This window comes from Tenebrio molitor, chromosome 5 (genome assembly GCF_963966145.1).
Source record: "Tenebrio molitor chromosome 5, icTenMoli1.1, whole genome shotgun sequence".
In the NCBI taxonomy this organism is placed as follows: Eukaryota; Metazoa; Arthropoda; class Insecta; order Coleoptera; family Tenebrionidae; genus Tenebrio; species Tenebrio molitor.
In genome coordinates this window covers 25113371-25126914 of record NC_091050.1, presented here as the reverse complement: position 1 = coordinate 25126914, position 13544 = coordinate 25113371, and the positions used below count along the sequence as shown (strand labels likewise).

Below are 13544 nucleotides of genomic sequence, written 5' to 3'. Positions count from 1 at the left end.
CAGACCATTGAATATATTTGTCAGTGTCTATATAATATGTTAACCTGTTTGTGATAAAGCCGTAATTAAATGATGCAAATTTGTAAATTTTGACTTATGTGATTGTCATTTTTGTCCCAGTTTTATTTGTCCATCAACTGTACAATTAATATAAAATACGTTGGAAGACTTGCTTTTCGCCCAAGGGCTTTACCCACTCAATATTTGGCAATTAATATATCGGTCTCGTCGGTACACATTTTAAATCGGATTCATCTCTCCTTCATTCAGTGAGTTAAACGGCAAAGGACAGGACAGGAGATTTGGATTTTTCATCGAAGTGTATCTCAAAACCCGAAAATATTTTTGGGCTGTGATAATTTTAGCCATCAGCTCTTCTCTAGCGATAGCAACGCACTATTTTCTATAGATTTATAACATAGAAAATTTGCAGCTCTAGTTGACTCAAGTTGCAAAAAACCACTTTGCCTTTGCAACAGCACTTTAATGGCATTAGTCATTTGAAAGTACTTGAAAACTGTAGGTGGGTACTGTTACGATTTAAATTTTCCAGCAAATCGTAATTCTAGAACCTTCTAGAACATCTGCACGGCCCGCGGTGTTTCCGTATTCGCCAGAGTGAAAAACCTTCCGAGAGGGGGTATTAAGTGTGTAGCAGGTGCTGGTGTGATCGTGATGGAGTCGAAACAGGCTGGAGGAGCAGGAATCCTACCCCCGCGGTTATTAAGTATTTTTATCAATTTCATTTTTAGTCCGCCATCTTGGCCACCATTTTTATAAACGTTTGCATTATATCTGATCGCTAGTGACCTCGTTAGCATTGGCGTATCACTCGCATTCATAATTTTTTTATTGGAGTTTTTTCTCCGGGTCTCTCCAAGATAAATTAATTGTTTAATTTTTGGGACGAGGGAGGACTTCGATCAGTACTGGATCAGTACTTTACAGCCAACAGGATTACCGAAGGGAAAATTCAGGTAACCACATTAATTAGCTTGGTGGGTGCACCGACCTACAAGTTGTTGAAAGATTTATGCTATCCTGATCTTCCAAAAAGTAAGACATACGCTGAGTTGTGTCAATTGTTAGCGAAATAATACAGCCCGCAAGTCTCGGAATGGCGAGAACGGATTAAAAATTTTTCGACCTTCAACAAGAAGTCAACGAGTCAATAAGCGAGTAGTCTTTTTTTTTTCAGAGCTAGAACGATTACACCGTCCTCCGGTGAGGGTACGATGTCGACTTCTTCCTCCTTCCCTTCAGCAAGTCCCGGATTTACTGCCGGTCGACAACTGGAGTCGTTGAACTTTATCAGCCCGATGAAGAAACGTCGCAAGAAGTTGTGGTGCTCGCCGATAGCTCGATGCTGACGAAGTCACTCCCAGCTGATACGGTAAAGCCGTGTATAAAAAGTGTCCGCCCTTGACAAAAAATTTAAAAATTGATTCAATAATGTCAATGAGACAGTGATGAAATGATCAATAAAATGTTTTCAATGAGTCGGTCATTGGATGTAAATGAAATGAAATGCAAAAAAAAATGGGAGGTGATAGAGAACGTGGAAAGTTAATCTATCCGTTAAATAATGAATAAAATGTGGAATCCACTGCTTGGGAGAAAAGGAGTTGTCATCACTACTCCGGACTTGTTTGGTGGGTAGATCCGGGATCTTCCGGTGAGTCCGGGGACGACCTGGACTGGCAGGACTCGACGAGATCTTGATCCGCAAAAGCGTTCGGTCTGGAAACCTTCCGTAATGAAGTTCTTGATCCGCTTGGCGATTTGGGGCGGTGGTACTTGGACGAATCCTCTTCAACGACCCTCGTGAACTTCACTACGACGTATCGTCAGCCCTGCAAATTCACTGGATCACTGTCCCCTTGACTCTCCCCAGGCACTAACAACACTGCGAACAGCCGTAACTTCCCCTTTTTGTCTCTGGTTCCCCCGATTTATAGCCTTCGCCCCCTCTTTAGGCAGATTTTTCGGCGGAAGCCCGTGTACGTTTTTGTCGCGATGGGTTCTAGAACATTCTAGAGCAATCGCGAAGATTTACAAGCGCGCGGCGATTTAAATCGTAACAGTAAATTAGTTAGATAGGCTGCAGGAATAAAATTTTGTAAACTATTACGTATAGGTAACAATTCTCATAAAATAGTTATTTACGAAATGAGTGTGAGAACACATTTTTCGCACATGAACGCATTATTTGAGGCATGAGCGACGAAGGAGCAAGTGCTTCATTTGCGCGAATGTACCGAATACGTCTTCTCGCATCGAAGTTCCTGTAATATTTTTTGTGAGTTAAAAAAATAAATTAAAGAACCCGCTTTTGGAAAATGGGATTTTTACAGATGAAACATCGTTTAGCAACAATGGGGGTGAAAACAAACATAAATGTCACTATTATGCCCGGAATAACCTTCGCTGAATTCGCGAACGCGAAAGACACTTGCAGACGATTTATTCTACAAAGGTTTGATGTGGAATATTGGAGAACAAAATTATAGGACCATATTTTTTTCGCGAAAGATTAAACGGTCTAGTATATTTCAATTTTCTGCAAAACATTCTGTCAATTTTGTTGGAAGAGATAGATTTACACAGAAGGCAAAACATGCTCAGACGTTAAAAACAATTGTAGTCAAGCCGAAAAATATTGCTCAATCAGCTGCTAAAACAAAAACGGATATATTATCCAACTTAAATCCTATCATTGATTCCGAACTTGATGTTGGTAAGTTAAATCAATAAAAGATGGAGGCGTATTACTGAAGTGCTCAGACCCTAAGGAGGAATTCAAGAAATTAGTTTCTAAGGAAAATATGAAAGAGAATTATATGATGTTAAAGTTATTCAGCCACGTCTGCGTATTTCTGGTATATCGAGAGACATCCAGGAAGATCATATCCCGTCGCTTCTGGTTAAACAGAATAAACATATTTTCTCCACTACTTCCCACTGTAAACTAATTAAGTACTCGCCCATTAAGAAACGAAACGACGTCTACCAAATTGTGTTGGAGGTGGATATACTTACTAATAATATGGCTTTGAAGAGTGGGCACTGTATGATTGGATTGGATGGGTGTACCATTTATGATGCGTTAGATGTTACAAGATGCTACAGATGTAATGGGTATAACAATTCGATAAAAAATTGTAAGAATCAAGTTAGTTGTCCAAGATGTGCTGGTAAACATGAGATTAAAGAGTGTAAAGCCACTGATGACATGTTAAAATGTGTTAACTGCCTAACTCACAACACCATGAATAGGGAGAAAACCGACTCTGGGGAAGTTGCTCATGCAGCTTGGGATCACGATCGTTGCCGATGTTACAAGAGGAATGTTCAGAAATTAAAGGATGACATTTTTGGTGATCTAATAAAATAGCAATTAAAAGTTTCTTACTCAAATAGGGTAGGTAATACTTCCCTGGGGACTAAAAATTTACACATCTATTATCAGGATGTAAGAGGTTTGAATTCTAAATTGCAAGAGTTGTCCCTATCTAACTCATCCCTCTATGACTCTATGACACCTGGCTGTCTCAGTCTGTAATGGATGGTGAAGTATTTGACATAAATTCCTACAATGTATTCAGATATCTAATTCAACTTATTGCGTCTTATCTTAGTGACAGGGCCCTGTTCGTTCAGTACAGAGGTTTTAGTTCCGGGCTGTTTCAGCAACTTTCTGGAGTTCCTCAGGGATCTGTCCTTGGTCCTTTGTTCTTTGTTATATTTAGCAACGACATGACTGACCTCCTGGATGTGCCTTTTCAACTATACGCAGATGATCTAAAAATTTATAATGTCATAGAAACCGACGAAGACTGTCTTAAACTACAGCGCAATATTGATCTGATTCAAAACTGGGCAAGAACTAACAACCTTCTTCTTAATATTAATAAGTGTAATGTAGTAAGTTACTCGAGGAGGGACACTATTATCAGGTTCAAGTACTCGATTGAAAATTCGGCATTACAGCGTGTTAATGGGTTTAAAGATCTGGGAGTTGTGTTCGATTCCAAACTTACATTTCGGAGTCACGTTGAATATGTTCTGTCTAAAGCGTATAAATCTCTGGGCTTCGTCATACGAAATGGGAAATTATTTGATAATCCACAAACTCTCGTTTGTCTCTATAAAACGTATGTAAGATCTACACTTGAGTACGCCAGTATTGTTTGGTCACCCTGTTACAAAGTTCATATTTGGTCTCTTGAAAAAGTCCAGAGACGGTTTGCCAAATCTTTCATGTATTTTTCTTCTGGTGAGTATCCACAGAGAGGTGTGCCACACGAGACCCTTTTAGAGCAGGTGCAGATTCCATCCCTAGCTTCTAGGCGTAAATTAGCCAGCATTAAGTTTCTCTCAGACGTTTTTAATTGCTCAGTTGATTGCCCCTACTTGTTATCTCAGTTTTCCATCAGAGTTCCCTCTTTTAGTTGTCGTAAACATGGTACCTTCTATCTAGATACTGCAAGAACCAATCTGCTACAATATTCTAGCCTATATCAGATGGTTAAGAATTACATACTCTGATGTGGAGGGAAAGTTAGACGTTTTTTGTACCAACAGGCAAGAGATCAGAGCACTAAGTTCGTATACAACCTAATCGAGTTTCCATAGTCTTCTCGCCATGAGAATCAGTAGTATTAATAGCTGATCTTTTTCAGTTGACTCGTAATTGGGTTTATACACCTGTGAGTCAGCTTTACAATAATAATAATAATAATGTGGCTCCAACAGGATGGCGCGCCCCCTCATTTCCACAGAGATGTGAAACGCTATTTAGACACTGTGTATGCGAATAAGTGGATAGGTAGGGGTTCGATTAATCCTTGGCCCCCGAGAAGTTTTGACGCCACTAGATTTTATGGAGAATTGTCAAAGAGCGTGTTTACCCAAACACCTATCAACAGTAGAGAAGACCTCGAACATCGAATAACTGTCACTTATAGATCTGTAACGCCAGCGATGCTTATGAGAGTGAGAGGATCTTTCCGGAACCGCATTGACGCATGTACAAGAAGTGGTGGGCAGCATTTTTAACATCTCCCTAATTGATTCACCTAATTTTTATGATCTGTTCATTATTAAAACATCTTTTACGTTGGTATTTCAGTGATTTCTGTCTATGTCAAAAAATGACAATGATATAATGATTGATAGGCATTGTGGATCCAAATTGTATAATTTTTCAAACAGTTTCGCAAAGTAAGTTGCAAAAATTTTATGTTGGTTGCATCGAGAATTTGATCCGGCGTGAACATACCGGGTGTTATGCAAGTCTACGTAATAAATTTAATCACCAAATTCTTGTTTTAATTCAAACGACTTGAGAATTTTTTTAATCGTCAAGTAGGGAGCTATTTTGAGGTAACATTGGTTTCATCAAGGCGATCTTCATTTACCAGGACATGACACTGACCAAAGACAGTGTGCTATGGAATGGCCTACCACAGTCTGGCAACATTGCTTCACCAACATTTAGTGAAAAAATTCGAAATCCACTAAACCTGTCATTGTATTTGCATTTGTCAAATATGAGTGATCTAATTTTACGACAGTTCAAAAATGCGTTATCGCATTGTAATATCGTGGATCCATTGAATTTGTTATTAGAGTTGGCGCTGGAACTGTCAACGCATGTCTAATTTTGAACTCTCGCGGGAAACGTCACATTTAATGACAATTGTAAAACAGAAAATGGTTTCATTTCGTCTTCATTGATATCTGTTCCCCTAAAATGTTTAGCACAAGCATGACTACTTTTGCGAATTCTTCATTCTTCGATTTTGAAGATCTCTTTCCAAATTGGCTTTATTTCCTCGTTGGATGGAAACTTAAATATAGGTACTGTTACGATTTAAATTTCGCGGCAAATCGTAAATTTTAGAAGGTTCGCGAACATTCCAGAACGGGCTCTCGAGAGTAGGGGCAAAAGGTATAAAAGGTGGAACCGACGCCATTTTAGAGGTTCTCGGCTCTCGGTTCTCGGTTCACGGTTCACGACCGATTCCGTGTGTGTGTGTTTGTGCTCAAAGGGGGGAGATTAGGGGGTGTTTTCCCAGTGCAACAGGTGTTGGCGAACCCGTGGAGGAAGACCGAAGCGGCTGGAAAAATCGTCCAGACGGAGCTCCAACCGTACGCTGCGGCGGATCTAGGCTTCTTCCACGAGGGTCAACGACCCTACGCTTCAGCGGATCACATTTCGCCACCCTGTTGGGCCGTCGTCATTCCCTAGGATCCCACCAGGAAACAGGACCTCACACCGGACAGTCCCTTGGCCGAGGATCCCGAAGTCCAGGAACCGTATCTATCTGGCAAGGTCCTTCAGCGTCATCTTATCTAGTCCGCCATTTTGTCAATTTTCTTTTACGTAGTTTACGTTATCGGACCTGAAGTGACCTCGCCAGAGAAGACATGTCAGCTGGTACTCGGCAAGTTTTTGTTCTGTTTTGTCACCTTTTTTTTTACATCGGGGCTATCTTCTTACTTTGTTTCATTTCATCCCTAGGAAGGGTCGAGGAGAGGAAGGACCCCGAGGATTTTCCGAGGATACGGACGGCGTAATAGGCTAGCGGCGGAAGAGGGACTCGGAGGACCTTCCTTCAGCTCACTCTTCCCAGGACCCATCTAGATTGATTTCACGCCCTAGATCCGGTGTAAGGAATTTATTTCGTGTTCAAATTCAACAATTTTTCAATTACTTACCTAATTATCGCCTGGTTTGAACCGGCACTGTTTGTAAATTTCAATTTGTATTTTACGCGCCTTCTGCGCTTTTCAAATTTCCAATTTTTTTACTTTGTTTTGTCGACTATTTCTCTTACTTAAGGACTTTGAAAATTTGTTTATCATTTTACCTTAGGAGTCACTTATTTTTACTTTGATTATTTGTATCATTTTGGGATTCAGTTTTCTACTCCTCAACTCATTTAGGTTACAGTGTATCGCCCGAAGTGGCATCTAGGTTGTCTTTTACTTTAACGCGAATTGTCACACTGTATGACCGGTAGTAGAGAATTAAACTTTTGTAATCTACATCCGAGTTTCTATCCAACACCTGGTATATTACCGTGCTTGTTATTCGTCACCTGTTTTCATTAATCGTCTCGCTCTCGAGACGTTTGTGTGTGTGTACCGGACTTAGGAGACAATCAGTAACACAAAAGCGTTATTTAAATTTTCCCCAGTGTAAGTTGGAAAATTTATTTTACTCAAGGTAAAGAATAGTAATTAACGTTATAAGTACGGGATCTCATAGTTTACAGTACGAGTTAGACGTTTAAGGACGAGGCGACGAAGGAGCCGAGTCTTGAAACTCGAAACGAGTACTGTAAAAAGAGTTCACGGACGAATGTCGTTATGTATTTTATTTCATCCTGCCTCAAATTTCGTTTGACAGAAACATTGAAATTAATTTCAAAATAATTCAACAAAAGCTCCAAATCTAGTCACATTTTTGGAACATGATTAGCAACGGCTGTTTGGCAATTGTTTATTTTGTTGATTTTGTTGAAATAATTTGGTGCGTCAAAATGACTTGTAAAGCAAATCCTCCAGAAATTGTAAGAAAATCTGCAGAAGCCTGTGCCGACTTAATACCTAGCAAGTCTGGTGAAAGGTATCAAAAACAATTCAGCCATTTTTGTAAATGGAAATCAGAAAATAATGTGAAGAAAATTACGGAAGAGGTTATGCTGGCTGGCCTATTTTTTAGATTTGGTTTAAATGGTTGTATTATTTTATTTGTGAACTAACGTTTTTAGTCTGAGAAAGTAAGTGCAGCGTCTTCTTTGTGGCCGAAATAGTTAAATTGTTAATTTGTATTTAGATGTAGTTTTGAATAAAACATTTCTTAAACCTGAATAGTTGTTATTGCGATTGTTACTTTTGTGTTTCCAATAGCAACACTTAACCGGCGTCCGGCCGTTTTTTGCGTTTTCCCGGATTCAAAGTGATGATGTAAAGTATTGAAATTTGACACAGGATGAAATAAAATTAATAACGTAACAGTACCTACGTAATTTGAAGAAGACGACGCATAATTTGAGTTGCAATTTGGTACGCAACACTTAAATGACATTTTTAATTCAATTTGACGACTTTGACCAAGGACTCGTAGTTTCAAAACTTTAGGAATATCGTAGGTTATGGAATGGCCTACCAGGGAATGTGGCAACACAGCCAGTGTCCTGGCCTGTTTTTATTGACCTGCGTTTTTTAAATTGAACAAAGGGACTGAGTATGAACTATGTTCAAAGCTAAAAATATGTCTCGGTGTAGGAAAAACCTTTGACCGTGCATCTTGCTTGTTTTTCTCCGATTTGAATAAATGACACATTAAATGAAATAATTCGAAAAACATTTCAACATTATCTAATTCTATATTTTTTCGAAATCTATTTTCTGGTAGACGGTAGTCAACTTTTATGTCAAATTAGATTGTATATTTTTTTTATTTGCTCTCATCGAGAATTTTCTTCTGAATATCAGCCCATTATAAGAAAAAACAAAAAATTATTTCAATTGAAAAAAAAATTAAAAATCAAAAATCAAGTAAGTAAACTGTTTATTGTACACTGTTTTACAGGTATACAAATGGTAACGGTTAGGTAAATACCTATCTATCACCGTTCCACGATTAAACAAAATAAAAGAAAATAACAAAGTATGGCAAAAAAAGGAAAAAAAAAAAGGAAAAAAAAAAAGAAAAATCAAACTTAAATCTAGCTACAAAGCAAGAACTTAACATTCGTATCGAGAAACCGCACACATTAGAACAAATAACAATACATAACCAAATCTATAAAACTGGTCACAAAAATCGTTTTATGACTCAATCAGGTAACCAACACATAGTTTTTCTATTTTAGTTCTAAATTGCCCCTCTGGCAGATTTAAATATTCAAGAAATTTATTTAATATTGTAGGAGCCATATAAGAAAAACTACCTTCAAATTTTTTGGAAGAATGTTGTGGTATCGTAAATGTATCGAATCTTATATTCCTACAATGTTCCTCAGACCTTCTAAGCAGCAGCTGATGTAAATAACTCGGAACTTTGGTTAACAAGAGCTTATGCAAAAAGACTGCTGCTTCGAATAAAGTTCGCAATCTGAAATTCAACTCATTGAGTCGCACAAGATGTGGTGTGATATGATGTCTACGCGGTACACAGCACACAAACCGTATGCAAGCATTCTGTATTTTTTGCAACTTAAGGCAGTTTTCATTTGTTAAGAAATAATAGTATACCAAAGAACAATAATCGGAAAGTGGATAAATAGTAGTTTTGACTAACTGGAGCTTCGTTTGCTGATCAAGCTGAAATTTGAGATCATATACACTTCTCAATTTTTGCATAGACTTCCTATATATATTGTTAATATGTTCTTCAACCGATAATGATCCATTAATAACCAATCCTAAACTTTTTACACTTTGAACCCACTTGACATTTTCATTATTAAGTTTAATGGTAAAATTACATTCAATGGTTATGCGTTGCCTCTCTGATCCTACTGTTAAAGCCAAAGTCTTCCCCGAATTAAGTCGCAAGCCATGGTCCGTTGTATAAGCAGCAATGTTAGCCAAATCAGAATTTAGATGATTTATAGCATCATATGCGTGGTCAATATGAAATGAATATTGCAATTGAATATCATCTGCATACATGTGTAATTTGCAATACTGTAAGTATTTTGGCAGATCATAAGTGTATATCGAGAACAAAATGGGTCCGAGGACACTGCCTTGAGGGACACCCGATGTGGTTGCTTTTAACAACGACTGCATCGTATCATCTAAAAGTGATCAAATTTATAAGCAATGAATATTTATTTGTATCACAAGGCCAAAAAATGCTATTTTGCAAGTGCAAGCACAGTTTGTGGAGCAGAGGCGCCAGCCGAGGCGGCACTAGTGCGAGCACTTGCAAAACATTTTCTAGCCGTGTAATACACAGCATTTTTTCGGCCGACAATTTATTTAAAGCAAAATATAATAATTTTTGTTAAAAAATTACCGAATGGGGAATTTATTTTTCTTTCATTGGCAACATAAATGATCCAAGAAGCGACAGTTACGACCAAAGTCAATCAATTCTTCAAATATTCAAAACCGTCGTCGTCCTCTCTGTTATTACCAGTGTCCGGACGAAATAGTACCGAACAAGTCGACCAGTACAACTTTGCGTAATCCCTCGCTCGCACATAAACACGATTCAGCTGGTTCCCTGTTATTGAAAACGAACCAGCTGAATCGTGTTTATATGTGAGTGGGGGGTTATTACGCAAAGTTGTACTGGTCGACTTGTCCGGTACTATTTCGTCCGGACACTGGTTATTACTAAGACGTCGCTTGGTATCCCCTCGGCCTCTAGTGCTATAAACAATGTATAGCTTGCGATAAAGGATACAAATTTGTCCGACATCAATATTTTACACTTAAAAAATTGTACAAAAATTCCACATAACATTGACATTTTGTGCTACCAACCTAAAATCTTTCATTAAAAATTCCTGTTTCGATTTTCTTGCCTAGGCAGGGAAATGCTAGTTTCCAGACGATTTAGACGAATGAAAAAAAAATCTATTTTAGTTGCTCAAAATTGCCTTCATACTTTTGGAGACATTGTCGACACCTTCTAGAAGTAAAATTAGTATATTAAAGAGAGTTGGCTCCATCCTGGTTGCTAGGGGCGTTTTTCGATGATAATTGGCTGCACTTTTATTGTCAAAATTATCATTATCTGCGTTTAAATAAAATTGCTCGTTAACAAAATGTTTCTAGAGTGAAAATAAAATATAAATATTAAGTTAACTATTTAAATTTGTTTGAATTACCTTCACAAATTTTGTGAAAACCAGGTTGCCAACTCAAATTTAACTCTCAAACACCCCTAGGAACCACGATCGAGCCTACTTTCTCTTATATACCACTCTATCTAAAAGAAGAGTCAGATAAAACTGTAAAATTTACCAAACAGATACAATGGGAAGTAATGTAAAGAAGAAAGAGAAGAAAAAATTGTATACCAATCTATTAAAATTCTCGTTTGGTTAAAATTGGGGGGCAAAAACCCTGAAAAACTTTTACGAATTTTGCAAAATGTCATAGAGAAAAGTTTCATAAATTGGTGAGTTTTCTACTGGTTAAAATTAAAAAACGTATTTCAGATTCGCCCTGCAGTAATTTAGTAAAGTGCTATTTGGAGTAGAAGTTACAGATTTACATATTTTCATATTTTCACATAATGTTAATTGATATATTCGATAGCCATTTCTACTCGTAATTTAACCGTTCTCTGATTTTTTAAGTTAAGATTATGTTTTCTTTTTAACTTTATTTTAGTGATTGTACGTATTTATTTTTCATATACTCGTACAAACCTTTAATCCTTGTTACTAATTTTTTGCGTTTATTGAAATATAAATCTAAACAAGTTACATTTTTAACAGGATAGAATAAAAACTAAATGTAAGTCTTGCATTAATGTTTCCAGTTTCTAGGCTTCTCCTAGAGGATTTCCCTTCCATGGATACACTTCAGGACATGGCACGCAACTCTTCATATACCTTAGCTCACCATCTATGTTTGTAAGAGCGCAGCTTACTGTCATCGTGAACTGGAGTTGCGTAGGCTGTGGCTAGTACAGTATTTTTAATCCAATCTACAACATCTTGAACAGATACCAAGAAAACTTCGTCCAATTTGCCAACTTCATTCAAGAATTTTGTAAACCTTTCATAACCATTCTTTGTGAACGAGAACCAATAAGAGTTCAATCTCAAGGTGAGTGGTGCACGATTGTTGTTTTTAACCAAAGCCACTTGTTCGAGAAGCCACGTGGAGATTTCATCAGCAGTGCCCCTATAATTTTTATTCTGTCAGAAAACAAACCAGAAGTATGGTATTGACAAACTTACTCTACAAAACAAGTAGTAAATGCACTGCATTCAATATTGTTGGCACCTTTAATATTGATGACGGGTGCAACCCAGAAATGAGGGTGAGATTCGATGGGACATGCAAAACCCATGCATTCTTGGGTCGAGGCATAGTCTAGTGTACGGAAGCATAGGTTCTCTTGACAATGTCGGCCAGGAGTTGTCATATTTAAGGTCAGAATTTACGAAGGCATTAATCGAGACATCTCCGTTCATGAATTGAAGTGGGTTCGTTCGTACTCCCACAATGTCTTCGGCTGGAATGTTAGCGAATGTAGTTGAGATGATTTTTTGTCCACCAAATTCCTCTTCGATATCTTCTAAAGTTGCCTCTTGCCAGTACTCTTGCGACCCATTATTTCTGTAGATAAACAGGGGTGCTACATTAAAAATGTATGTATTTATTTAGTTAACTTACGTGATGGATCGAACGTCAATTTCACATCCACGACTAAGCTGTAATCAGTCTATTCGTGGGGTACATAAAATGTCAAGCTTATGGGGTTACCATCAGGATTTTTTCGGTCGAAAAAGAAAGGTGCCAAATCGTTGTCGTACAGTGTTTGTACAACTGGTGCACTAACATTGATTGCTATTAACTAGAAAATAAAAATAAGTGTTACATATATTGTAGACATTTAAAATGGAATAGATAATTACTTACTTGGAGTGCAGGATTATCTTTGTCGGTAATAGGATTGTCTATGGACGAACATCGACAGTCATCTTCAATTTTACAGTTATTTGCAGTACACTTTTCAACTGCTTTGTCTGACGTGGGAAGAGACCCAACACAGACACAGCAAAAAGCTATGAACAGTGCTACTTTCATCATCATGTTTTTCACTGATTCTACAACAAACGACCGGTTTTTTATAATGCTGTATACTAGATAAAATCAATTCTTAATTATTCAAGAGATAATAGATTACGTTTTATCTAAGATTTACTCATGGATAATTTATTTAAACTGCAAGGACTCAAAACAAGAATTTTAAACAAAAAACTTTTTGTTTTTAAATTCATCAACCAACGTTTTAAAATTTAACATTTTTATTTTAATGTTAATTTAAAACATGGCGATTTTTAGATATGACATGCCATGATTTTCAAATTGGACGGCATATTTATTCTATGTTCGAGATCTTCTCTACCGTGTGTTTGGTAGACACGCTCTTTGACCATCCCCCTTAAAATCTGGGCGATTCGAAACTCCTCACGGATGCAGGTAAAGGGATTAAAGGTGCACGAATCTCCGCACGTTCCAAAAAATTGCCCTTTTTGAGTGCACTAAACTCCGTACGAAGGAGAGGACATGTGAAAATTTTCCCGAAGAGAATATTCTTTCATTTCCTTCACCAACAGTAAGTATAAACGCTTTGCAGGTTTTATTTATACACCTCCAGCGCGATTCACTTGAACCAAGCACATGATGGAAACTAAACATGTAATTTTCACACACAATTTGAATTTTATATCGTTGACTAGGGGTTTCACGTATGGGATACATCTTTTAAAACAAACAGCTCACTTAATATTAGGGAGAAAAGTTTAATAAACTTCAAATCTTATCATTTTTTC

At 37.5% G+C, this 13544-nt stretch overlaps 1 pseudogene; it reads right to left on the bottom strand.

The window, feature by feature from the left end:
* Window positions 1-11406: 11406 nt before the first annotated feature.
* LOC138131632 (chitin deacetylase 8-like) lies at window positions 11407-12834 on the bottom strand (annotated as a pseudogene).
* Between the last annotated feature and the right edge of the window lie 710 nt (window positions 12835-13544).